Source organism: Cynocephalus volans, chromosome 18 (assembly GCF_027409185.1).
Source record: "Cynocephalus volans isolate mCynVol1 chromosome 18, mCynVol1.pri, whole genome shotgun sequence".
NCBI lineage: Eukaryota > Metazoa > Chordata > Mammalia > Dermoptera > Cynocephalidae > Cynocephalus > Cynocephalus volans.
The window spans coordinates 2,003,358-2,029,945 of record NC_084477.1 but is presented as its reverse complement, the minus strand read 5'-3'; positions in this window follow the sequence as shown (position 1 = coordinate 2,029,945).

The window sequence follows — 26,588 nt, the reverse complement described above, 5'->3', positions numbered from 1 at the left end:
TGTACGCAGTGTTGCTGAAATGGCGTTTCAGGAGGTCAGATCCAACCCAGAATGGACACCGGATGGGTAGGTTTTAAACACTGGGGTGCTCTCTTTCCCTCTGTTAAGCTCAATTCTCTTCTGGGAAAATTGCATGAGTATCTTTCAAAGACGTGGCTGGGGAACATTCTCCAGCCATGTCCGGAAAAGTTCTCATAAAGGCGGGCCATCAAAACGTTCCGAACTTTCAATTCCGGAGGGTACTTGTGACGTCTACATGGTGGTGCCTTGTTTCACTGCGCTAACTTCAAATAGAAGAGGGGAACCTCGTGTGCCTAGGTTACACCAACATTTCCACCAGTGCTCTCGGATCATATACTCAATGCTGTTTCGAGTGGGAAAATCCAATCCACCTTCCAACGGAGAATATCTCCAATATGGCTGAGAGATCTCCACGCGCTGCTGCCGTTCTCTGTGTCCGTTAATCAAGACACTGAGTTGTTGCGTGTGTGACCATCGGTTATTGAGCTTGTCATCCGTGGGGAAGATAGGATAACGTAGTCAGGCTCCCTCGACTCAGGTTTGGTTGGGGTTCGGGCAGCGCATTTCTGGTGCTTCGCAGTTGTATGTGGGTGGACTTAGAGCGCATGTGCTCCAACGTTCTGGTTCAATCGCTTTGGTGTGTTCTGCAGTTCGGGAAGCCGAGCTGGCCTGCAGAGCTCAACCCTCCAATTAGAACACGTTTACTCTGCCCGCAGCAGCTCAGTTTCTCTTTGGACTTTGTCCGTGGCGCTGGAGTGTCTGAGTATCACCTTTGCACTGCCTAGCTCCTACTCGTCTGTGTGTTGAATAAAGTCTACACTTCCTACCATCGTGGCACTATTGAAAGTTTTCCTTTTACCTAGTTCCCAGATCTGCGTATGAAGGGTTTCGTGTGGACTTGAAGGGCTCTCTGAGTTCCGGTCCCTAGGCCTACCTCCACATCATCCACTCCTCTCTGCCAATTGACCAGACGCTGTTTAAAATGGCTTTTCCCTTAAACGTTCTCAAGAAGAATGTCTGCAATATAGAAGTGATATCTCCATCGTGCTGTTTCGCCTCGTTGAGTTAGACTGAATACTTAATGCAAAGGCTTCCGTGCGTATCTATCCCAGAAATGTCAGGCAATGCAGCTTTACCGATTATGTAATGCCATCGTAATGGTGCTTTTCCATTCCCTATCTAAGCAAGAATATCTGAGAGTTCTTTTGAGGTGTACCTTGCAGTGCTATTTTCACTCCCGTACACCGCGTCTAGTAATGGGGACTTTCCTCTTATAGGAATCTCAGAGATTTCCAGGAGTATTCCACTATTGGACACTTCAGGGGATTGTAGTGGTGGATTCCGCGACCCGTTCCAAACCGGAAATTCGTCGCCAATATGGGAGGTCTACTTTGTGTTGATTTGATTCCCTCCGAAAACCTCATATGTGAATGGAAACCTCCTGGGACCATCTTCACAAGAGATTTTGAAAAAAGGTGCTCCCATCCTATATCCAATGCGGCTTTTGATTTGGTTCCTCCATACCAGATCCAAACGGGAACTTCTTCAACACATGTGTGAGTTCTACTTTATCTAGTCCTGTTTCACTCGGGGAAGTTTCATTCCAAATGTCACACCTCTTCTGACAATCATCCACACAGCACTTCCCGAATGCCCTCTTAGCACGTGCAAGCTGTTGCCTCTAATGGTGTTTTCCCACGAACTACCCAAAGAGGAATTTGAAAACTTGCGAGGCGTATTCGTCATGGTGCTGCTCTTTTTCCTCACAACGCCTGAAAAACCGAAGAGGATCCTCCTCTGAGTATGCTTCTCAGTCATTTCCTCATGGGTCCCCTCGTGGTGCACTCAAGTCTCGTCTAATGCTATTTTCCCATGCGCTTTCAAACCGCGAGCACCCTCAGATGATGTGTGACTGCACGTTCTCTCTACTTGCAGTACTCGCAGCCCTGCGTAAAGCTTCCTGGTGTGTGGGGAAGCTCGTGACTCTCAGTCACCCAGATTGTAAAGAAATCCTGTCTATGTACGCAGTGTTGCTGAAATGGCGTTTCAGGAGGTCAGATCCAACCCAGAATGGACACCGGATGGGTAGGTTTTAAACACTGGGGTGCTCTCTTTCCCTCTGTTAAGCTCAATTCTCTTCTGGGAAAATTGCATGAGTATCTTTCAAAGACGTGGCTGGGGAACATTCTCCAGCCATGTCCGGAAAAGTTCTCATAAAGGCGGGCCATCAAAACGTTCCGAACTTTCAATTCCGGAGGGTACTTGTGACGTCTACATGGTGGTGCCTTGTTTCACTGCGCTAACTTCAAATAGAAGAGGGGAACCTCGTGTGCCTAGGTTACACCAACATTTCCACCAGTGCTCTCGGATCATATACTCAATGCTGTTTCGAGTGGGAAAATCCAATCCACCTTCCAACGGAGAATATCTCCAATATGGCTGAGAGATCTCCACGCGCTGCTGCCATTCTCTGTGTCCGTTAACCAAGACACTGAGTTGTTGCGTGTGTGACCATCGGTTATTGAGCTTGTCATCCGTGGGGAAGATAGGATAACGTAGTCAGGCTCCCTCGACTCAGGTGTGGTTGGGGGTCGGGCAGCGCATTTCTGGTGCTTCGCAGTTGTGTGTGGGTGGACTTAGAGCGCATGTGCACCAAGGTTCTGGTTCAGTCAATCGTTTTGGTGTGTTCTGCAGTTCGGGAAGCAGAGCTGGCCAGCAGAGCTCACCCCTCCATTAGAACATGTTTACTCTGGGGCCGAGCCCGTGGCGCACTCGGTAGAGTGCTGCGCTGGGAGCGCGGCGACACTCCCGCCGCGGGTTCGGATCCTATATAGGAATTACCGGTGCACTCACTGGCTGAGTGATGGTCACGGAAAAAAAAAAAAAAGAAAGAAAAAAAAGAACATGTTTACTCTGCTCGCAGCGGCTCACTTTCCCTTTCGACTTTGCCTGTAACACTGGAGTGTCTGAGTATCCCCGTTGCACTGCCTAGCTCCTACACGACTGTGTGTTGAATAGAGTCTACAGTTTCTTCCATCGTGGCTCGATTGAAAATTTGCCTTTTACCTAGCTCCCAGAACTGCGTGTGAAGGGTTTGAATGGGCTTAAAGGACTCTCTGAGCTCCGGACGCCAGGCCTACCTCCACATCATCCATTCCTCTCTTCCAATTGACCACACGCTGCTGAAAATGACGTTTCGCTAACACATGCTCAAGAAGAATGTCGGCTATTTAGCAGTGAGAGCTCCATGGTGCTGCTTCGCTTCATTGAGTTAGACTGAATATTTAATGCGAAAGCATGCGTGGGAATCTTTCCCAGACATGTCTGGCAATGCAGCTTTACCGATTATGTAATGCCATTGAAATGGTGCTTTCCATTCCCTATCTAAACAAGCATATCTGAGAGTTCTTTTTGAGGTGTACCTTGCAGTGCTTTTTTCACTCCCGTACACCGCGTCTAGTAATGGGGACTTTCCTCTTGTAGGAATCTCAGAGATTTCCAGGAGTATTCCCCTATTGGACACTTCAGGGGATTGTAGTGGTGGATTCCGCGACCCATTCCAAACCGGAAATTCGTCGCCAATATGGGAGGTCTACTTTGTGTTGATTTGATTCCCTCCGAAAACCTCATATGTGAATGGAAACCTCCTGGGACCATCTTCACAAGAGATTTTGAAAAAAGGTGCTCCCATCCTATATGCAATGCGGCTTTTGATTTGGTTCCTCCATACCAGATCCAAACGGGAACTTCTTCAACACATGTGTGAGTTCTACTTTATCTAGTCCTGTTTCACGCGAGGAAGTTTCATTCCAAATGTCACACCTCTTCTGACAATCATCCACACAGCACTTCCCGAATGCCCTCTTAGCACGTGCAAGCTGTTGCCTCTAATGGTGTTTTCCCACGAACTACCCAAAGAGGAATTTGAAAACTTGCGAGGCGTATTCGTCATGGTGCTGCTCTTTTTCCTCACAACGCCTGAAAAACCGAAGAGGATCCTCCTCTGAGTATGCTTCTCAGTCATTTCCTCATGGGTCCCCTCGTGGTGCACTCAAGTCTCGTCTAATGCTATTTTCCCATGCGCTTTCAAACCGCGAGCACCCTCAGATGATGTGTGACTGCACGTTCTCTCTACTTGCAGTACTCGCAGCCCTGCGTAAAGCTTCCTGGTGTGTGGGGAAGCTCGTGACTCTCAGTCACCCAGATTGTAAAGAAATCCTGTCTATGTACGCAGTGTTGCTGAAATGGCGTTTCAGGAGGTCAGATCCAACCCAGAATGGACACCGGATGGGTAGGTTTTAAACACTGGGGTGCTCTCTTTCCCTCCGTTAAGCTCAATTCTCTTCTGGGAAAATTGCATGAGTACCTTTCACAGACGTGGCTGGGGAACATTCCCCAGCCATGTCCGGAAAAGTTCTCATAAAGGCGGGCCATCAAAACGTTCCGAACTTTCTATTCCGGAGGGTACTTTTGACGTCTACATGGTGGCGCCTTGTTTCACTGCGCTAAGGTCAAATCTAAGCGGGGAAGATCGTGTGCCTAGGTTACACCAGCATTTCCGCCAGTGCTCTTGAATCATATACGCAATGCTGTTTCGAGTGGGAAAACCCAATCCACCTTCCAACGGAGAATATCTCCACTATGGCTGAGAGATCTCCATGCGCTGCTGCGGTTCTCTGTGTCCGTTAATCAAGACACTGAGTTGTTGCGTGTGTGACCATCGGTTATTGAGCTTGTCATCCGTGGGGAAGGTAGGATAACGTAGTCAGGCTCCCTCGACTCAGGTTTGGTTGGGGGTCGGGCAGCGCATTTCTGGTGCTTCGCAGTTGTATGTGGGTGGACTTAGAGCGCATGTGCTCCAACGTTCTGGTTCAATCGCTTTGGTGTGTTCTGCAGTTCGGGAAGCCGAGCTGGCCGGTAGAGCTCAACCCTCCAATTAGAACACGTTTACTCTGCCCGCAGCAGCTCAGTTTCTCTTAGGACTTTGTCCGTGGCGCTGGAGTGTCTGAGTATCACCTTTGCACTGCCTAGCTCCTACTCGTCTGTGTGTTGAATAAAGTCTACACTTCCTTCCATCGTGGCACGATTGAAAGTTTTCCTTTTACCTAGCTCCCAGATCTGCGTATGAAGGGTTTCGTGTGGACTTGAAGGGCTCTCTGAGTTCCGGTCCCTAGGCCTACCTCCACATCATCCACTCCTCTCTGCCAATTGACCAGACGCTGTTTAAAATGGCTTTTCCCTTAAACGTTCTCAAGAAGAATGTCTGCAATATAGAAGTGATATCTCCATCGTGCTGTTTCGCCTCGTTGAGTTAGACTGAATACTTAATGCAAAGGCTTCCGTGCGTATCTATCCCAGAAATGTCGGGCAATGCAGCTTTACCGATTATGTAATGCCATCGTAATGGTGCTTTTCCATTCCCTATCTAAGCAAGAATATCTGAGAGTTCTTTTGAGGTGTACCTTGCAGTGCTTTGTTCACTCATGTACACTTCGCCTTGTAATGGGGACTTTCCTCTTGTAGGGATCTCAGAGACTTCCACGAATATTGCCTTATTGGACAGTGAAAGGGATTGTGGTGGTGAATTCCACGACCCGTTCCCAACCGGAACGTCGTCGCCTATTTGGGGTTTCTACATTGTGATGATTTGATTTCCTCCGAAAACCTCAAGTGTGAAATGGAAACCTCCTGGGACTATCTTCCCAAGAGATTTTGAAAGAAGGTTCTCCCATCCTCTATCCAATGCTGCTTTTGATTTGGTTCCTCGATACCAGTTCCAAACGGGAACTTCTTCAACACATGTGTGAGTTCTAATTTGTCGAGTCCTGTTTCATTCAGTGAAGTTTCATTCCAAATGTCACACCTCTTCTGACAATCATCCACACAGCACTTCTCGAATGCCCTCTTAGCACATACAAACCGTTGCCTCTTATGGTGGTTTCCCACGAACTACCCAAAGAGGAATTTGAAAACGTTCGACGCCTATTCGGCATGGTGCTGCTCTTTTTCCTGAAAAATCCTGAAAACCTGAAGAGGATCCTCCCCTGAGTATGCTTCTCAATCATTTCCACATGGGTCCCCTCGTGGTGCAGTCAAGTCTCGTCTAATGCTCTTTTCCCATGCGCTTTCAAACCACGAGCATCCTCAGATGATGTGTGAGTGTACCTTCTCCTTACTTGCATCCCTTCGTAAAGCATCCTCGTGTGTGGGGAAGCTCGTGACGCTCAGTCACCCAGAGTGTAAAGAAACCCTGTCTGGCTATGTACGCAGTGTTGCTGAAATGGCGTTTCCGGACGTCAGGTCCAACCCAGAATGGACACCAGATCAGTAGGATTTCAACACTGAGGTGCTTTCATTCCCTCCGTTAAGCTCAATTGTGTTCTGGGAAACTTGCGTGAGTATCTTTCACAGTCGTCGCCGGTGAACGATCCCCAGCCAGGTCCGGAAATGTTCTCATAGAGGCGGGCCATTCAAACGTTCCGAACCATCATATCCTGAGGGTACTTGTGACGTCTACGTGGTGCGGCCTTGTTTCACTGCGCTAAGGTCAAACCTAAGTGGGGGAGATCGTGTGCCTATCTTACACCAGCATTTCCGCCAGTGCTCTCAGACCATATACTCAATGCTGTTTCGAGTGGGAAAATCCAATCCACCTTCCAACGGAGAATATCTCCAATATGGCTGAGAGATCTCCACGCGCTGCTGCCATTCTCTGTGTCCGTTAACCAAGACACTGAGTTGTTGCGTGTGTGACCATCGGTTATTGAGCTTGTCATCCGTGGGGAAGATAGGATAACGTAGTCAGGCTCCCTCGACTCAGGTTTGGTTGGGGGTCGGGCAGCGCATTTCTGGTGCTTCGCAGTTGTGTGTGGGTGGACTTAGAGCGCATGTGCACCAAGGTTCTGGTTCAGTCAATCGTTTTGGTGTGTTCTGCAGTTCGGGAAGCAGAGCTGGCCAGCAGAGCTCACCCCTCCATTAGAACATGTTTACTCTGGGGCCGAGCCCGTGGCGCACTTGGTAGAGTGCTGCGCTGGGAGCGCGGCGACACTCCCGCCGCGGGTTCGGATCCTATATAGGAATGACCGGTGCACTCACTGGCTGAATGATGGCCACGGAAAAAAAAAAAAAAAGAAAAAAAAGAACATGTTTACTCTGCTCGCAGCGGCTCACTTTCCCTTTCGACTTTGCCTGTAACACTGGAGTGTCTGAGTATCCCCGTTGCACTGCCTAGCTCCTACACGACTGTGTGTTGAATAGAGTCTACAGTTTCTTCCATCGTGGCTCGATTGAAAATTTGCCTTTTACCTAGCTCCCAGAACTGCGTGTGAAGGGTTCGAATGGGTTTAAAGGATTCTCTGAGCTCCGGACGCCAGGCCTACCTCCACATCATCCATTCCTCTATTCCAATTGACCACACGCTGCTTAAAATGACGTTTCGCTAACACATGCTCAAGAAGAATGTCGGCTATTTAGCAGTGAGATCTCCATGGTGCTGCTTCGCTTCATTGAGTTAGACTGAATATTTAATGCGAAAGCATGCGTGGGAATCTTTCCCAGACATGTCTGGCAATGCAGCTTTACCGATTATGTAATGCCATTGAAATGGTGCTTTCCGTTCCCTATCTAAACAAGCATATCTGAGAGTTCTTTTTGAGGTGTACCTTGCAGTGCTTTTTTCACTCCCGTACACCGCGTCTAGTAATGGGGACTTTCCTCTTGTAGGAATCTCAGAGATTTCCAGGAGTATTCCCGTATTGGACACTTCAGGGGATTGTAGTGGTGGATTCCGCGACCCGTTCCAAACCGGAAATTCGTCGCCAATATGGGAGGTCTACTTTGTGTTGATTTGATTCCCTCCGAAAACCTCATATGTGAATGGAAACCTCCTGGGACCATCTTCACAAGAGATTTTGAAAAAAGGTGCTCCCATCCTATATCCAATGCGGCTTTTGATTTGGTTCCTCCATACCAGATCCAAACGGGAATTTCTTCAACACATGTGTGAGTTCTACTTTATCTAGTCCTGTTTCACTCGGGGAAGTTTCATTCCAAATGTCACACCTCTTCTGACAATCATCCACACAGCACTTCCCGAATGCCCTCTTAGCACGTGCAAGCTGTTGCCTCTAATGGTGTTTTCCCACAAACTACCCAAAGAGGAATTTGAAAACTTGCGAGGCGTATTCGTCATGGTGCTGCTCTTTTTCCTCACAACGCCTGAAAAACCGAAGAGGATCCTCCTCTGAGTATGCTTCTCAGTCATTTCCTCATGGGTCCCCTCGTGGTGCACTCAAGTCTCGTCTAATGCTATTTTCCCATGCGCTTTCAAACCGCGAGCACCCTCAGATGATGTGTGACTGCACGTTCTCTCTACTTGCAGTACTCGCAGCCCTGCGTAAAGCTTCCTGGTGTGTGGGGAAGCTCGTGACTCTCAGTCACCCAGATTGTAAAGAAATCCTGTCTATGTACGCAGTGTTGCTGAAATGGCGTTTCAGGAGATCAGATCCAACCCAGAATGGACACCGGATGGGTAGGTTTTAAACACTGGGGTGCTCTCTTTCCCTCCGTTAAGCTCAATTCTCTTCTGGGAAAATTGCATGAGTCTCTTTCACAGACGTGGCTGGGGAACATTCCCCAGCCATGTCCGGAAAAGTTCTCATAAAGGCGGGCCATCAAAACGTTCCGAACTTTCAATTCCGGAGGGTACTTGTGACGTCTACATGGTGGTGCCTTGTTTCACTGCGCTAACTTCAAATAGAAGAGGGGAACCTCGTGTGCCTCGGTTACACCAACATTTCCACCAGTGCTCTCGGATCATATACTCAATGCTGTTTCGAGTGGGAAAATCCAATCCACCTTCCAACGGAGAATATCTCCAATATGGCTGAGAGATCTCCACGTGCTGCTGCTATTCTCTGTGTCCGTTAATCAAGACACTGAGTTGTTGCGTGTGTGACCATCGGTTATTGAGCTTGTCATCCGTGGGGAAGATAGGATAACGTAGTCAGGCTCCCTCGACTCAGGTTTGGTTGGGGGTCGGGCAGCGCATTTCTGGTGCTTCGCATTTGTATGTGGGTGGACTTAGAGCGCATGTGCTCCAACGTTCTGGTTCAATCGCTTTGGTGTGTTCTGCAGTTCGGGAAGCCGAGCTGGCCGGTAGAGCTCAACCCTCCAATTAGAACACGTTTACTCTGCCCGCAGCAGCTCAGTTTCTCTTTGGACTTTGTCCGTGGCGCTGGAGTGTCTGAGTATCACCTTTGCACTGCCTAGCTCCTACTCGTCTGTGTGTTGAATAAAGTCTACACTTCCTTCCATCGTGGCACGATTGAAAGTTTTCCTTTTACCTAGCTCCCAGATCTGCGTATGAAGGGTTTCGTGTGGACTTGAAGGGCTCTCTGAGTTCCGGTCCCTAGGCCTACCTCCACATCATCCACTCCTCTCTGCCAATTGACCAGACGCTGTTTAAAATGGCTTTTCCCTTAAACGTTCTCAAGAAGAATGTCTGCAATATAGAAGTGATATCTCCATCGTGCTGTTTCGCCTCGTTGAGTTAGACTGAATACTTAATGCAAAGGCTTCCGTGCGTATCTATCCCAGAAATGTCGGGCAATGCAGCTTTACCGATTATGTAATGCCATCGTAATGGTGCTTTTCCATTCCCTATCTAAGCAAGAATATCTGAGAGTTCTTTTGAGGTGTACCTTGCAGTGCTTTGTTCACTCATGTACACTTCGCCTTGTAATGGGGACTTTCCTCTTGTAGGGATCTCAGAGACTTCCACGAATATTGCCTTATTGGACAGTGAAAGGGATTGTGGTGGTGAATTCCACGACCCGTTCCCAACCGGAACGTCGTCGCCTATTTGGGGTTTCTACATTGTGATGATTTGATTTCCTCCGAAAACCTCAAGTGTGAAATGGAAACCTCCTGGGACTATCTTCCCAAGAGATTTTGAAAGAAGGTTCTCCCATCCTCTATCCAATGCTGCTTTTGATTTGGTTCCTCGATACCAGTTCCAAACGGGAACTTCTTCAACACATGTGTGAGTTCTAATTTGTCGAGTCCTGTTTCATTCAGTGAAGTTTCATTCCAAATGTCACACCTCTTCTGACAATCATCCACACAGCACTTCTCGAATGCCCTCTTAGCACATACAAACCGTTGCCTCTTATGGTGGTTTCCCACGAACTACCCAAAGAGGAATTTGAAAACGTTCGACGCCTATTCGGCATGGTGCTGCTCTTTTTCCTGAAAAATCCTGAAAACCTGAAGAGGATGCTCCCCTGAGTATGCTTCTCAATCATTTCCACATGGGTCCCCTCGTGGTGCAGTCAAGTCTCGTCTAATGCTCTTTTCCCATGCGCTTTCAAACCACGAGCATCCTCAGATGATGTGTGAGTGTACCTTCTCCTTACTTGCATCCCTTCGTAAAGCATCCTCGTGTGTGGGGAAGCTCGTGACTCTCAGTCACCCAGATTGTAAAGAAACCCTGTCTGGCTATGTACGCAGTGTTGCTGAAATGGCGTTTCCGGACGTCAGGTCCAACCCAGAATGGACACCAGATCAGTAGGATTTCAACACTGAGGTGCTTTCATTCCCTCCGTTAAGCTCAATTGTGTTCTGGGAAACTTGCGTGAGTATCTTTCACAGTCGTCGCCGGTGAACGATCCCCAGCCAGGTCCGGAAATGTTCTCATAGAGGCGGGCCATTCAAACGTTCCGAACCATCATATCCTGAGGGTACTTGTGACGTCTACGTGGTGGTGCCTTGTTTCACTGCGCAAAGGTCAAACCAAAGTGGGTGAGATCGTGTGCCTATCTTACACCAGCATTTCCGCCAGTGCTCTCAGACCATATACTCAATGCTGTTTCGAGTGGGAAAATCCAATCCACCTTCCAACGGAGAATATCTCCAATATGGCTGAGAGATCTCCACGCGCTGCTGCCATTCTCTGTGTCCGTTAACCAAGACACTGCGTTGTTGCGTGTGTGACCATCGGTTATTGAGCTTTTCATCCGTGGGGATGATAGGATAATGTAGTCAGGCTCCCTCGACTCAGGTTTGGTTGGGGGTTGGGCAGCGCATTTCTGGTGCTTCGCAGTTGTGTGTGGGTGGACTTAGAGCGCATGTGCACCAAGGTTCTGGTTCAGTCAATCGTTTTGGTGTGTTCTGCAGTTCGGGAAGCAGAGCTGGCCAGCAGAGCTCACCCCTCCATTAGAACATGTTTACTCTGGGGCCGAGCCCGTGGCGCACTTGGTAGAGTGCTGCGCTGGGAGCGCGGCGACACTCCCGCCGCGGGTTCGGATCCTATATAGGAATGACCGGTGCACTCACTGGCTGAATGATGGCCACGGAAAAAAAAAAAAAAAAGAAAAAAAAGAACATGTTTACTCTGCTCGCAGCGGCTCACTTTCCCTTTCGACTTTGCCTGTAACACTGGAGTGTCTGAGTATCCCCGTTGCACTGCCTAGCTCCTACACGACTGTGTGTTGAATAGAGTCTACAGTTTCTTCCATCGTGGCTCGATTGAAAATTTGCCTTTTACCTAGCTCCCAGAACTGCGTGTGAAGGGTTCGAATGGGTTTAAAGGATTCTCTGAGCTCCGGACGCCAGGCCTACCTCCACATCATCCATTCCTCTATTCCAATTGACCACACGCTGCTTAAAATGACGTTTCGCTAACACATGCTCAAGAAGAATGTCGGCTATTTAGCAGTGAGATCTCCATGGTGCTGCTTCGCTTCATTGAGTTAGACTGAATATTTAATGCGAAAGCATGCGTGGGAATCTTTCCCAGACATGTCTGGCAATGCAGCTTTACCGATTATGTAATGCCATTGAAATGGTGCTTTCCGTTCCCTATCTAAACAAGCATATCTGAGAGTTCTTTTTGAGGTGTACCTTGCAGTGCTATTTTCACTCCCGTACACCGCGTCTAGTAATGGGGACTTTCCTCTTGTAGGAATCTCAGAGATTTCCAGGAGTATTCCCGTATTGGACACTTCAGGGGATTGTAGTGGTGGATTCCGCGACCCGTTCCAAACCGGAAATTCGTCGCCAATATGGGAGGTCTACTTTGTGTTGATTTGATTCCCTCCGAAAACCTCATATGTGAATGGAAACCTCCTGGGACCATCTTCACAAGAGATTTTGAAAAAAGGTGCTCCCATCCTATATCCAATGCGGCTTTTGATTTGGTTCCTCCATACCAGATCCAAACGGGAATTTCTTCAACACATGTGTGAGTTCTACTTTATCTAGTCCTGTTTCACTCGGGGAAGTTTCATTCCAAATGTCACACCTCTTCTGACAATCATCCACACAGCACTTCCCGAATGCCCTCTTAGCACGTGCAAGCTGTTGCCTCTAATGGTGTTTTCCCACAAACTACCCAAAGAGGAATTTGAAAACTTGCGAGGCGTATTCGTCATGGTGCTGCTCTTTTTCCTCACAACGCCTGAAAAACCGAAGAGGATCCTCCTCTGAGTATGCTTCTCAGTCATTTCCTCATGGGTCCCCTCGTGGTGCACTCAAGTCTCGTCTAATGCTATTTTCCCATGCGCTTTCAAACCGCGAGCACCCTCAGATGATGTGTGACTGCACGTTCTCTCTACTTGCAGTACTCGCAGCCCTGCGTAAAGCTTCCTGGTGTGTGGGGAAGCTCGTGACTCTCAGTCACCCAGATTGTAAAGAAATCCTGTCTATGTACGCAGTGTTGCTGAAATGGCGTTTCAGGAGATCAGATCCAACCCAGAATGGACACCGGATGGGTAGGTTTTAAACACTGGGGTGCTCTCTTTCCCTCCGTTAAGCTCAATTCTCTTCTGGGAAAATTGCATGAGTCTCTTTCACAGACGTGGCTGGGGAACATTCCCCAGCCATGTCCGGAAAAGTTCTCATAAAGGCGGGCCATCAAAACGTTCCGAACTTTCAATTCCGGAGGGTACTTGTGACGTCTACATGGTGGTGCCTTGTTTCACTGCGCTAACTTCAAATAGAAGAGGGGAACCTCGTGTGCCTCGGTTACACCAACATTTCCACCAGTGCTCTCGGATCATATACTCAATGCTGTTTCGAGTGGGAAAATCCAATCCACCTTCCAACGGAGAATATCTCCAATATGGCTGAGAGATCTCCACGTGCTGCTGCTATTCTCTGTGTCCGTTAATCAAGACACTGAGTTGTTGCGTGTGTGACCATCGGTTATTGAGCTTGTCATCCGTGGGGAAGATAGGATAACGTAGTCAGGCTCCCTCGACTCAGGTTTGGTTGGGGGTCGGGCAGCGCATTTCTGGTGCTTCGCATTTGTGTGTGGGTGGACTTAGAGCGCATGTGCTCCAACGTTCTGGTTCAATCGCTTTGGTGTGTTCTGCAGTTCGGGAAGCCGAGCTGGCCGGTAGAGCTCAACCCTCCAATTAGAACACGTTTACTCTGCCCGCAGCAGCTCAGTTTCTCTTTGGACTTTGTCCGTGGCGCTGGAGTGTCTGAGTATCACCTTTGCACTGCCTAGCTCCTACTCGTCTGTGTGTTGAATAAAGTCTACACTTCCTTCCATCGTGGCACGATTGAAAGTTTTCCTTTTACCTAGCTCCCAGATCTGCGTATGAAGGGTTTCGTGTGGACTTGAAGGGCTCTCTGAGTTCCGGTCCCTAGGCCTACCTCCACATCATCCACTCCTCTCTGCCAATTGACCAGACGCTGTTTAAAATGGCTTTTCCCTTAAACGTTCTCAAGAAGAATGTCTGCAATATAGAAGTGATATCTCCATCGTGCTGTTTCGCCTCGTTGAGTTAGACTGAATACTTAATGCAAAGGCTTCCGTGCGTATCTATCCCAGAAATGTCGGGCAATGCAGCTTTACCGATTATGTAATGCCATCGTAATGGTGCTTTTCCATTCCCTATCTAAGCAAGAATATCTGAGAGTTCTTTTGAGGTGTACCTTGCAGTGCTTTGTTCACTCATGTACACTTCGCCTTGTAATGGGGACTTTCCTCTTGTAGGGATCTCAGAGACTTCCACGAATATTGCCTTATTGGACAGTGAAAGGGATTGTGGTGGTGAATTCCACGACCCGTTCCCAACCGGAACGTCGTCGCCTATTTGGGGTTTCTACATTGTGATGATTTGATTTCCTCCGAAAACCTCAAGTGTGAAATGGAAACCTCCTGGGACTATCTTCCCAAGAGATTTTGAAAGAAGGTTCTCCCATCCTCTATCCAATGCTGCTTTTGATTTGGTTCCTCGATACCAGTTCCAAACGGGAACTTCTTCAACACATGTGTGAGTTCTAATTTGTCGAGTCCTGTTTCATTCAGTGAAGTTTCATTCCAAATGTCACACCTCTTCTGACAATCATCCACACAGCACTTCTCGAATGCCCTCTTAGCACATACAAACCGTTGCCTCTTATGGTGGTTTCCCACGAACTACCCAAAGAGGAATTTGAAAACGTTCGACGCCTATTCGGCATGGTGCTGCTCTTTTTCCTGAAAAATCCTGAAAACCTGAAGAGGATGCTCCCCTGAGTATGCTTCTCAATCATTTCCACATGGGTCCCCTCGTGGTGCAGTCAAGTCTCGTCTAATGCTCTTTTCCCATGCGCTTTCAAACCACGAGCATCCTCAGATGATGTGTGAGTGTACCTTCTCCTTACTTGCATCCCTTCGTAAAGCATCCTCGTGTGTGGGGAAGCTCGTGACTCTCAGTCACCCAGATTGTAAAGAAACCCTGTCTGGCTATGTACGCAGTGTTGCTGAAATGGCGTTTCCGGACGTCAGGTCCAACCCAGAATGGACACCAGATCAGTAGGATTTCAACACTGAGGTGCTTTCATTCCCTCCGTTAAGCTCAATTGTGTTCTGGGAAACTTGCGTGAGTATCTTTCACAGTCGTCGCCGGTGAACGATCCCCAGCCAGGTCCGGAAATGTTCTCATAGAGGCGGGCCATTCAAACGTTCCGAACCATCATATCCTGAGGGTACTTGTGACGTCTACGTGGTGGTGCCTTGTTTCACTGCGCAAAGGTCAAACCAAAGTGGGTGAGATCGTGTGCCTATCTTACACCAGCATTTCCGCCAGTGCTCTCAGACCATATACTCAATGCTGTTTCGAGTGGGAAAATCCAATCCACCTTCCAACGGAGAATATCTCCAATATGGCTGAGAGATCTCCACGCGCTGCTGCCATTCTCTGTGTCCGTTAACCAAGACACTGCGTTGTTGCGTGTGTGACCATCGGTTATTGAGCTTTTCATCCGTGGGGATGATAGGATAATGTAGTCAGGCTCCCTCGACTCAGGTTTGGTTGGGGGTTGGGCAGCGCATTTCTGGTGCTTCGCAGTTGTGTGTGGGTGGACTTAGAGCGCATGTGCACCAAGGTTCTGGTTCAGTCAATCGTTTTGGTGTGTTCTGCAGTTCGGGAAGCAGAGCTGGCCAGCAGAGCTCACCCCTCCATTAGAACATGTTTACTCTGGGGCCGAGCCCGTGGCGCACTTGGTAGAGTGCTGCGCTGGGAGCGCGGCGACACTCCCGCCGCGGGTTCGGATCCTATATAGGAATGACCGGTGCACTCACTGGCTGAATGATGGCCACGGAAAAAAAAAAAAAAAAGAAAAAAAAGAACATGTTTACTCTGCTCGCAGCGGCTCACTTTCCCTTTCGACTTTGCCTGTAACACTGGAGTGTCTGAGTATCCCCGTTGCACTGCCTAGCTCCTACACGACTGTGTGTTGAATAGAGTCTACAGTTTCTTCCATCGTGGCTCGATTGAAAATTTGCCTTTTACCTAGCTCCCAGAACTGCGTGTGAAGGGTTCGAATGGGTTTAAAGGATTCTCTGAGCTCCGGACGCCAGGCCTACCTCCACATCATCCATTCCTCTATTCCAATTGACCACACGCTGCTTAAAATGACGTTTCGCTAACACATGCTCAAGAAGAATGTCGGCTATTTAGCAGTGAGATCTCCATGGTGCTGCTTCGCTTCATTGAGTTAGACTGAATATTTAATGCGAAAGCATGCGTGGGAATCTTTCCCAGACATGTCTGGCAATGCAGCTTTACCGATTATGTAATGCCATTGAAATGGTGCTTTCCGTTCCCTATCTAAACAAGCATATCTGAGAGTTCTTTTTGAGGTGTACCTTGCAGTGCTATTTTCACTCCCGTACACCGCGTCTAGTAATGGGGACTTTCCTCTTGTAGGAATCTCAGAGATTTCCAGGAGTATTCCCGTATTGGACACTTCAGGGGATTGTAGTGGTGGATTCCGCGACCCGTTCCAAACCGGAAATTCGTCGCCAATATGGGAGGTCTACTTTGTGTTGATTTGATTCCCTCCGAAAACCTCATATGTGAATGGAAACCTCCTGGGACCATCTTCACAAGAGATTTTGAAAAAAGGTGCTCCCATCCTATATCCAATGCGGCTTTTGATTTGGTTCCTCCATACCAGATCCAAACGGGAATTTCTTCAACACATGTGTGAGTTCTACTTTATCTAGTCCTGTTTCACTCGGGGAAGTTTCATTCCAAATGTCACACCTCTTCTGACAATCATCCACACAGCACTTCCCGAATGCCCTCTTAGCACGTGCAAGCTGTTGCCTCTAATGGTGTTTTCCCACAAACTACCCAAAGAGGAATTTGAAAACTTGCGAGGCGTATTCGTCATGGTGCTGCTCTTTTTCCTCACAACGCCTGAAAAACCGAAGAGGATCCTCCTCTGAGTATGCTTCTCAGTCATTTCCTCATGGGTCCCCTCGTGGTGCACTCAAGTCTCGTCTAATGCTATTTTCCCATGCGCTTTCAAACCGCGAGCACCCTCAGATGATGTGTGACTGCACGTTCTCTCTACTTGCAGTACTCGCAGCCCTGCGTAAAGCTTCCTGGTGTGTGGGGAAGCTCGTGACTCTCAGTCACCCAGATTGTAAAGAAATCCTGTCTATGTACGCAGTGTTGCTGAAATGGCGTTTCAGGAGATCAGATCCAACCCAGAATGGACACCGGATGGGTAGGTTTTAAACACTGGGGTGCTCTCTTTCCCTCCGTTAAGCTCAATTCTCTTCTGGGAAAATTGCATGAGTCTCTTTCACAGACGTGGCTGGGGAACATTCCCCAGCCATGTCCGGAAAAGTGCTCATAAAGGCGGGCCATCAAAACGTTCCGAACTTTCAATTCCGGAGGGTACTTGTGACGTCTACATGGTGGTGCCTTGTTTCACTGCGCTAACTTCAAATAGAAGAGGGGAACCTCGTGTGCCTCGGTTACACCAACATTTCCACCAGTGCTCTCGGATCATATACTCAATGCTGTTTCGAGTGGGAAAATCCAATCCACCTTCCAACGGAGAATATCTCCAATATGGCTGAGAGATCTCCACGTGCTGCTGCTATTCTCTGTGTCCGTTAATCAAGACACTGAGTTGTTGCGTGTGTGACCATCGGTTATTGAGCTTGTCATCCGTGGGGAAGATAGGATAACGTAGTCAGGCTCCCTCGACTCAGGTTTGGTTGGGGGTCGGGCAGCGCATTTCTGGTGCTTCGCATTTGTATGTGGGTGGACTTAGAGCGCATGTGCTCCAACGTTCTGGTTCAATCGCTTTGGTGTGTTCTGCAGTTCGGGAAGCCGAGCTGGCCGGTAGAGCTCAACCCTCCAATTAGAACACGTTTACTCTGCCCGCAGCAGCTCAGTTTCTCTTTGGACTTTGTCCGTGGCGCTGGAGTGTCTGAGTATCACCTTTGCACTGCCTAGCTCCTACTCGTCTGTGTGTTGAATAAAGTCTACACTTCCTTCCATCGTGGCACGATTGAAAGTTTTCCTTTTACCTAGCTCCCAGATCTGCGTATGAAGGGTTTCGTGTGGACTTGAAGGGCTCTCTGAGTTCCGGTCCCTAGGCCTACCTCCACATCATCCACTCCTCTCTGCCAATTGACCAGACGCTGTTTAAAATGGCTTTTCCCTTAAACGTTCTCAAGAAGAATGTCTGCAATATAGAAGTGATATCTCCATCGTGCTGTTTCGCCTCGTTGAGTTAGACTGAATACTTAATGCAAAGGCTTCCGTGCGTATCTATCCCAGAAATGTCGGGCAATGCAGCTTTACCGATTATGTAATGCCATCGTAATGGTGCTTTTCCATTCCCTATCTAAGCAAGAATATCTGAGAGTTCTTTGGAGGTGTACCTTGCAGTGCTTTGTTCACTCATGTACACTTCGCCTTGTAATGGGGACTTTCCTCTTGTAGGGATCTCAGAGACTTCCACGAATATTGCCTTATTGGACAGTGAAAGGGATTGTGGTGGTGAATTCCACGACCCGTTCCCAACCGGAACGTCGTCGCCTATTTGGGGTTTCTACATTGTGATGATTTGATTTCCTCCGAAAACCTCAAGTGTGAAATGGAAACCTCCTGGGACTATCTTCCCAAGAGATTTTGAAAGAAGGTTCTCCCATCCTCTATCCAACGCTGCTTTTGATTTGGTTCCTCGATACCAGTTCCAAACGGGAACTTCTTCAACACATGTGTGAGTTCTAATTTGTCGAGTCCTGTTTCATTCAGTGAAGTTTCATTCCAAATGTCACACCTCTTCTGACAATCATCCACACAGCACTTCTCGAATGCCCTCTTAGCACATACAAACCGTTGCCTCTTATGGTGGTTTCCCACGAACTACCCAAAGAGGAATTTGAAAACGTTCGACGCCTATTCGGCATGGTGCTGCTCTTTTTCCTGAAAAATCCTGAAAACCTGAAGAGGATGCTCCCCTGAGTATGCTTCTCAATCATTTCCACATGGGTCCCCTCGTGGTGCAGTCAAGTCTCGTCTAATGCTCTTTTCCCATGCGCTTTCAAACCACGAGCATCCTCAGATGATGTGTGAGTGTACCTTCTCCTTACTTGCATCCCTTCGTAAAGCATCCTCGTGTGTGGGGAAGCTCGTGACTCTCAGTCACCCAGATTGTAAAGAAACCCTGTCTGGCTATGTACGCAGTGTTGCTGAAATGGCGTTTCCGGACGTCAGGTCCAACCCAGAATGGACACCAGATCAGTAGGATTTCAACACTGAGGTGCTTTCATTCCCTCCGTTAAGCTCAATTGTGTTCTGGGAAACTTGCGTGAGTATCTTTCACAGTCGTCGCCGGTGAACGATCCCCAGCCAGGTCCGGAAATGTTCTCATAGAGGCGGGCCATTCAAACGTTCCGAACCATCATATCCTGAGGGTACTTGTGACGTCTACGTGGTGGTGCCTTGTTTCACTGCGCAAAGGTCAAACCTAAGTGGGGGAGATCGTGTGCCTATCTTACACCAGCATTTCCGCCAGTGCTCTCAGACCATATACTCAATGCTGTTTCGAGTGGGAAAATCCAATCCACCTTCCAACGGAGAATATCTCCAATATGGCTGAGAGATCTCCACGCGCTGCTGCCATTCTCTGTGTCCGTTAACCAAGACACTGAGTTGTTGCGTGTGTGACCATCGGTTATTGAGCTTGTCATCCGTGGGGATGATAGGATAACGTAGTCAGGCTCCCTCGACTCAGGTTTGGTTGGGGGTCGGGCAGCGCATTTCTGGTGCTTCGCAGTTGTGTGTGGGTGGACTTAGAGCGCATGTGCACCAAGGTTCTGGTTCAGTCAATCGTTTTGGTGTGTTCTGCAGTTCGGGAAGCAGAGCTGGCCAGCAGAGCTCACCCCTCCATTAGAACATGTTTACTCTGGGGCCGAGCCCGTGGCGAACTCTGTAGAGTGCTGCGCTGGGAGCGCGGCGACACTCCCGCCGCGGGTTCGGATCCTATATAGGAATGACCGGTGCACTCACTGGCTGAGTGATGGTCACGGGAAAAAAAAAAAAAAAAAAAAAAAAACAGAACATGTTTACTCTGCTCGCAGCGGCTCACTTTCCCTTTCGACTTTGCCTGTAACACTGGAGTGTCTGAGTATCCCCGTTGCACTGCCTAGCTCCTACACGACTGTGTGTTGAATAGAGTCTACAGTTTCTTCCATCGTGGCTCGATTGAAAATTTGCCTTTTACCTAGCTCCCAGAACTGCGTGTGAAGGGTTCGAATGGGTTTAAAGGATTCTCTGAGCTCCGGACGCCAGGCCTACCTCCACATCATCCATTCCTCTATTCCAATTGACCACACGCTGCTTAAAATGACGTTTCGCTAACACATGCTCAAGAAGAATGTCGGCTATTTAGCAGTGAGATCTCCATGGTGCTGCTTCGCTTCATTGAGTTAGACTGAATATTTAATGCGAAAGCATCCGTGGGAATCTTTCCCAGACATGTCTGGCAATGCAGCTTTACCGATTATGTAATGCCATTGAAATGGTGCTTTCCGTTCCCTATCTAAACAAGCATATCTGAGAGTTCTTTTTGAGGTGTACCTTGCAGTGCTTTTTTCACTCCCGTACACCGCGTCTAGTAATGGGGACTTTCCTCTTGTAGGAATCTCAGAGATTTCCAGGAGTATTCCCCTATTGGACACTTCAGGGGATTGTAGTGGTGGATTCCGCGACCCGTTCCAAACCGGAAATTCGTCGCCAATATGGGAGGTCTAGTTTGTGTTGATTTGATTCCCTCCGAAAACCTCATATGTGAATGGAAACCTCCTGGGACCATCTTCACAAGAGATTTTGAAAAAAGGTGCTCCCATCCTATATCCAATGCGGCTTTTGATTTGGTTCCTCCATACCAGATCCAAACGGGAACTTCTTCAACACATGTGTCAGTTCTACTTTATCTAGTCCTGTTTCACTCGGGGAAGTTTCATTCCAAATGTCACACCTCTTCTGACAATCATCCACACAGCACTTCCCGAATGCCCTCTTAGCACGTGCAAGCTGTTGCCTCTAATGGTGTTTTCCCACGAACTACCCAAAGAGGAATTTGAAAACTTGCGAGGCGTATTCGTCATGGTGCTGCTCTTTTTCCTCACAACGCCTGAAAAACCGAAGAGGATCCTCCTCTGAGTATGCTTCTCAGTCATTTCCTCATGGGTCCCCTCGTGGTGCACTCAAGTCTCGTCTAATGCTATTTTCCCATGCGCTTTCAAACCGCGAGCACCCTCAGATGATGTGTGACTGCACGTTCTCTCTACTTGAAGTACTCGCAGCCCTGCGTAAAGCTTCCTGGTGTGTGGGGAAGCTCGTGACTCTCAGTCACCCAGATTGTAAAGAAATCCTGTCTATGTACGCAGTGTTGCTGAAATGGCGTTTCAGGAGGTCAGATCCAACCCAGAATGGACACCGGATGGGTAGGTTTTAAACACTGGGGTGCTCTCTTTCCCTCCGTTAAGCTCAATTCTCTTCTGGGAAAATTGCATGAGTATCTTTCACAGACGTGGCTGGGGAACATTCCCCAGCCATGTCCGGAAAAGTTCTCATAAAGGCGGGCCATCAAAACGTTCCGAACTTTCAATTCCGGAGGGTACTTGTGACGTCTACATGGTGGTGCCTTGTTTCACTGCGCTAACTTCAAATAGAAGAGGGGAACCTCGTGTGCCTAGGTTACACCAACATTTCCACCAGTGCTCTCGGATCATATACTCAATGCTGTTTCGAGTGGGAAAATCCAATCCACCTTCCAACGGAGAATATCTCCAATATGGCTGAGAGATCTCCACGCGCTGCTGCCGTTCTCTGTGTCCGTTAATCAAGACACTGAGTTGTTGCGTGTGTGACCATCGGTTATTGAGCTTGTCATCCGTGGGGAAGGTAGGATAACGTAGTCAGGCTCCCTCGACTCAGGTTTGGTTGGGGGTCGGGCAGCGCATTTCTGGTGCTTCGCATTTGTATGTGGGTGGACTTAGAGCGCATGTGCTCCAACGTTCTGGTTCAATCGCTTTGGTGTGTTCTGCAGTTCGGGAAGCCGAGCTGGCCGGTAGAGCTCAACCCTCCAATTAGAACACGTTTACTCTGCCCGCAGCAGCTCAGTTTCTCTTTGGACTTTGTCCGTGGCGCTGGAGTGTCTGAGTATCACCTTTGCACTGCCTAGCTCCTACTCGTCTGTGTGTTGAATAAAGTCTACACTTCCTTCCATCGTGGCACGATTGAAAGTTTTCCTTTTACCTAGCTCCCAGATCTGCGTATGAAGGGTTTCGTGTGGACTTGAAGGGCTCTCTGAGTTCCGGTCCCTAGGCCTACCTCCACATCATCCACTCCTCTCTGCCAATTGACCAGACGCTGTTTAAAATGGCTTTTCCCTTAAACGTTCTCAAGAAGAATGTCTGCAATATAGAAGTGATATCTCCATCGTGCTGTTTCGCCTCGTTGAGTTAGACTGAATACTTAATGCAAAGGCTTCCGTGCGTATCTATCCCAGAAATGTCGGGCAATGCAGCTTTACCGATTATGTAATGCCATCGTAATGGTGCTTTTCCATTCCCTATCTAAGCAAGAATATCTGAGAGTTCTTTTGAGGTGTACCTTGCAGTGCTTTGTTCACTCATGTACACTTCGCCTTGTAATGGGGACTTTCCTCTTGTAGGGATCTCAGAGACTTCCACGAATATTGCCTTATTGGACAGTGAAAGGGATTGTGGTGGTGAATTCCACGACCCGTTCCCAACCGGAACGTCGTCGCCTATTTGGGGTTTCTACATTGTGATGATTTGATTTCCTCCGAAAACCTCAAGTGTGAAATGGAAACCTCCTGGGACTATCTTGCCAAGAGATTTTGAAAGAAGGTTCTCCCATCCTCTATCCAATGCTGCTTTTGATTTGGTTCCTCGATACCAGTTCCAAACGGGAACTTCTTCAACACATGTGTGAGTTCTAATTTGTCGAGTCCTGTTTCATTCAGTGAAGTTTCATTCCAAATGTCACACCTCTTCTGACAATCATCCACACAGCACTTCTCGAATGCCCTCTTAGCACATACAAACCGTTGCCTCTTATGGTGGTTTCCCACGAACTACCCAAAGAGGAATTTGAAAACGTTCGACGCCTATTCGGCATGGTGCTGCTCTTTTTCCTGAAAAATCCTGAAAACCTGAAGAGGATGCTCCCCTGAGTATGCTTCTCAATCATTTCCACATGGGTCCCCTCGTGGTGCAGTCAAGTCTCGTCTAATGTTCTTTTCCCATGCGCTTTCAAACCACGAGCATCCTCAGATGATGTGTGAGTGTACCTTCTCCTTACTTGCATCCCTTCGTAAAGCATCCTCGTGTGTGGGGAAGCTCGTGACTCTCAGTCACCCAGATTGTAAAGAAACCCTGTCTGGCTATGTACGCAGTGTTGCTGAAATGGCGTTTCCGGACGTCAGATCCAACCCAGAATGGACACCAGATCAGTAGGATTTCAACACTGAGGTGCTTTCATTCCCTCCGTTAAGCTCAATTGTGTTCTGGGAAACTTGCGTGAGTATCTTTCACAGTCGTCGCCGGTGAACGATCCCCAGCCAGGTCCGGAAATGTTCTCATAGAGGCGGGCCATTCAAACGTTCCGAACCATCATATCCTGAGGGTACTTGTGACGTCTACGTGGTGGTGCCTTGTTTCACTGCGCAAAGGTCAAACCTAAGTGCGGGAGATCGTGTGCCTATCTTACACCAGCATTTCCGCCAGTGCTCTCAGACCATATACTCAATGCTGTTTCGAGTGGGAAAATCCAATCCACCTTCCAACGGAGAATATCTCCAATATGGCTGAGAGATCTCCACGCGCTGCTGCCATTCTCTGTGTCCGTTAACCAAGACACTGAGTTGTTGCGTGTGTGACCATCGGTTATTGAGCTTGTCATCCGTGGGGATGATAGGATAATGTAGTCAGGCTCCCTCGACTCAGGTTTGGTTGGGGGTTGGGCAGCGCATTTCTGGTGCTTCGCAGTTGTGTGTGGGTGGACTTAGAGCGCATGTGCACCAAGGTTCTGGTTCAGTCAATCGTTTTGGTGTGTTCTGCAGTTCGGGAAGCAGAGCTGGCCAGCAGAGCTCACCCCTCCATTAGAACATGTTTACTCTGGGGCCGAGCCCGTGGCGAACTCTGTAGAGTGCTGCGCTGGGAGCGCGGCGACACTCCCGCCGCGGGTTCGGATCCTATATAGGAATGACCGGTGCACTCACTGGCTGAGTGATGGTCACGGGAAAAAAAAAAAAAAAAAAAAAAAACAGAACATGTTTACTCTGCTCGCAGCGGCTCACTTTCCCTTTCGACTTTGCCTGTAACACTGGAGTGTCTGAGTATCCCCGTTGCACTGCCTAGCTCCTACACGACTGTGTGTTGAATAGAGTCTACAGTTTCTTCCATCGTGGCTCGATTGAAAATTTGCCTTTTACCTAGCTCCCAGAACTGCGTGTGAAGGGTTCGAATGGGTTTAAAGGATTCTCTGAGCTCCGGACGCCAGGCCTACCTCCACATCATCCATTCCTCTATTCCAATTGACCACACGCTGCTTAAAATGACGTTTCGCTAACACATGCTCAAGAAGAATGTCGGCTATTTAGCAGTGAGATCTCCATGGTGCTGCTTTGCTTCATTGAGTTAGACTGAATATTTAATGCGAAAGCATCCGTGGGAATCTTTCCCAGACATGTCTGGCAATGCAGATTTACCGATTATGTAATGCCATTGAAATGGTGCTTTCCGTTCCCTATCTAAACAAGCATATCTGAGAGTTCTTTTTGAGGTGTACCTTGCAGTGCTTTTTTCACTCCCGTACACCGCGTCTAGTAATGGGGACTTTCCTCTTGTAGGAATCTCAGAGATTTCCAGGAGTATTCCCCTATTGGACACTTCAGGGGATTGTAGTGGTGGATTCCGCGACCTGTTCCAAACCGGAAATTCGTCGCCAATATGGGAGGTCTAGTTTGTGTTGATTTGATTCCCTCCGAAAACCTCATATGTGAATGGAAACCTCCTGGGACCATCTTCACAAGAGATTTTGAAAAAAGGTGCTCCCATCCTATATCCAATGCGGCTTTTGATTTGGTTCCTCCATACCAGATCCAAACGGGAACTTCTTCAACACATGTGTCAGTTCTACTTTATCTAGTCCTGTTTCACTCGGGGAAGTTTCATTCCAAATGTCACACCTCTTCTGACAATCATCCACACAGCACTTCCCGAATGCCCTCTTAGCACGTGCAAGCTGTTGCCTCTAATGGTGTTTTCCCATGAACTACCCAAAGAGGAATTTGAAAACTTGCGAGGCGTATTCGTCATGGTGCTGCTCTTTTTCCTCACAACGCCTGAAAAACCGAAGAGGATCCTCCTCTGAGTATGCTTCTCAGTCATTTCCTCATGGGTCCCCTCGTGGTGCACTCAAGTCTCGTCTAATGCTATTTTCCCATGCGCTTTCAAACTGCGAGCACCCTCAGATGATGTGTGACTGCACGTTCTCTCTACTTGAAGTACTCGCAGCCCTGCGTAAAGCTTCCTGGTGTGTGGGGAAGCTCGTGACTCTCAGTCACCCAGATTGTAAAGAAATCCTGTCTATGTACGCAGTGTTGCTGAAATGGCGTTTCAGGAGGTCAGATCCAACCCAGAATGGACACCGGATGGGTAGGTTTTAAACACTGGGGTGCTCTCTTTCCCTCCGTTAAGCTCAATTCTCTTCTGGGAAAATTGCATGAGTATCTTTCACAGACGTGGCTGGGGAACATTCCCCAGCCATGTCCGGAAAAGTTCTCATAAAGGCGGGCCATCAAAACGTTCCGAACTTTCAATTCCGGAGGGTACTTGTGACGTCTACATGGTGGTGCCTTGTTTCACTGCGCTAACTTCAAATAGAAGAGGGGAACCTCGTGTGCCTAGGTTACACCAACATTTCCACCAGTGCTCTCGGATCATATACTCAATGCTGTTTCGAGTGGGAAAATCCAATCCACCTTCCAACGGAGAATATCTCCAATATGGCTGAGAGATCTCCACGCGCTGCTGCCGTTCTCTGTGTCCGTTAATCAAGACACTGAGTTGTTGCGTGTGTGACCATCGGTTATTGAGCTTGTCATCCGTGGGGAAGGTAGGATAACGTAGTCAGGCTCCCTCGACTCAGGTTTGGTTGGGGGTCGGGCAGCGCATTTCTGGTGCTTCGCAGTTGTATGTGGGTGGACTTAGAGCGCATGTGCTCCAACGTTCTGGTTCAATCGCTTTGGTGTGTTCTGCAGTTCGGGAAGCCGAGCTGGCCGGTAGAGCTCAACCCTCCAATTAGAACACGTTTACTCTGCCCGCAGCAGCTCAGTTTCTCTTTGGACTTTGTCCGTGGCGCTGGAGTGTCTGAGTATCACCTTTGCACTGCCTAGCTCCTACTCGTCTGTGTGTTGAATAAAGTCTACACTTCCTTCCATCGTGGCACGATTGAAAGTTTTCCTTTTACCTAGCTCCCAGATCTGCGTATGAAAGGTTTCGTGTGGACTTGAAGGGCTCTCTGAGTTCCGGTCCCTAGGCCTACCTCCACATCATCCACTCCTCTCTGTCAATTGACCAGACGCTGTTTAAAATGGCTTTTCCCTTAAACGTTCTCAAGAAGAATGTCTGCAATATAGAAGTGATATCTCCATCGTGCTGTTTCGCCTCGTTGAGTTAGACTGAATACTTAATGCAAAGGCTTCCGTGCGTATCTATCCCAGAAATG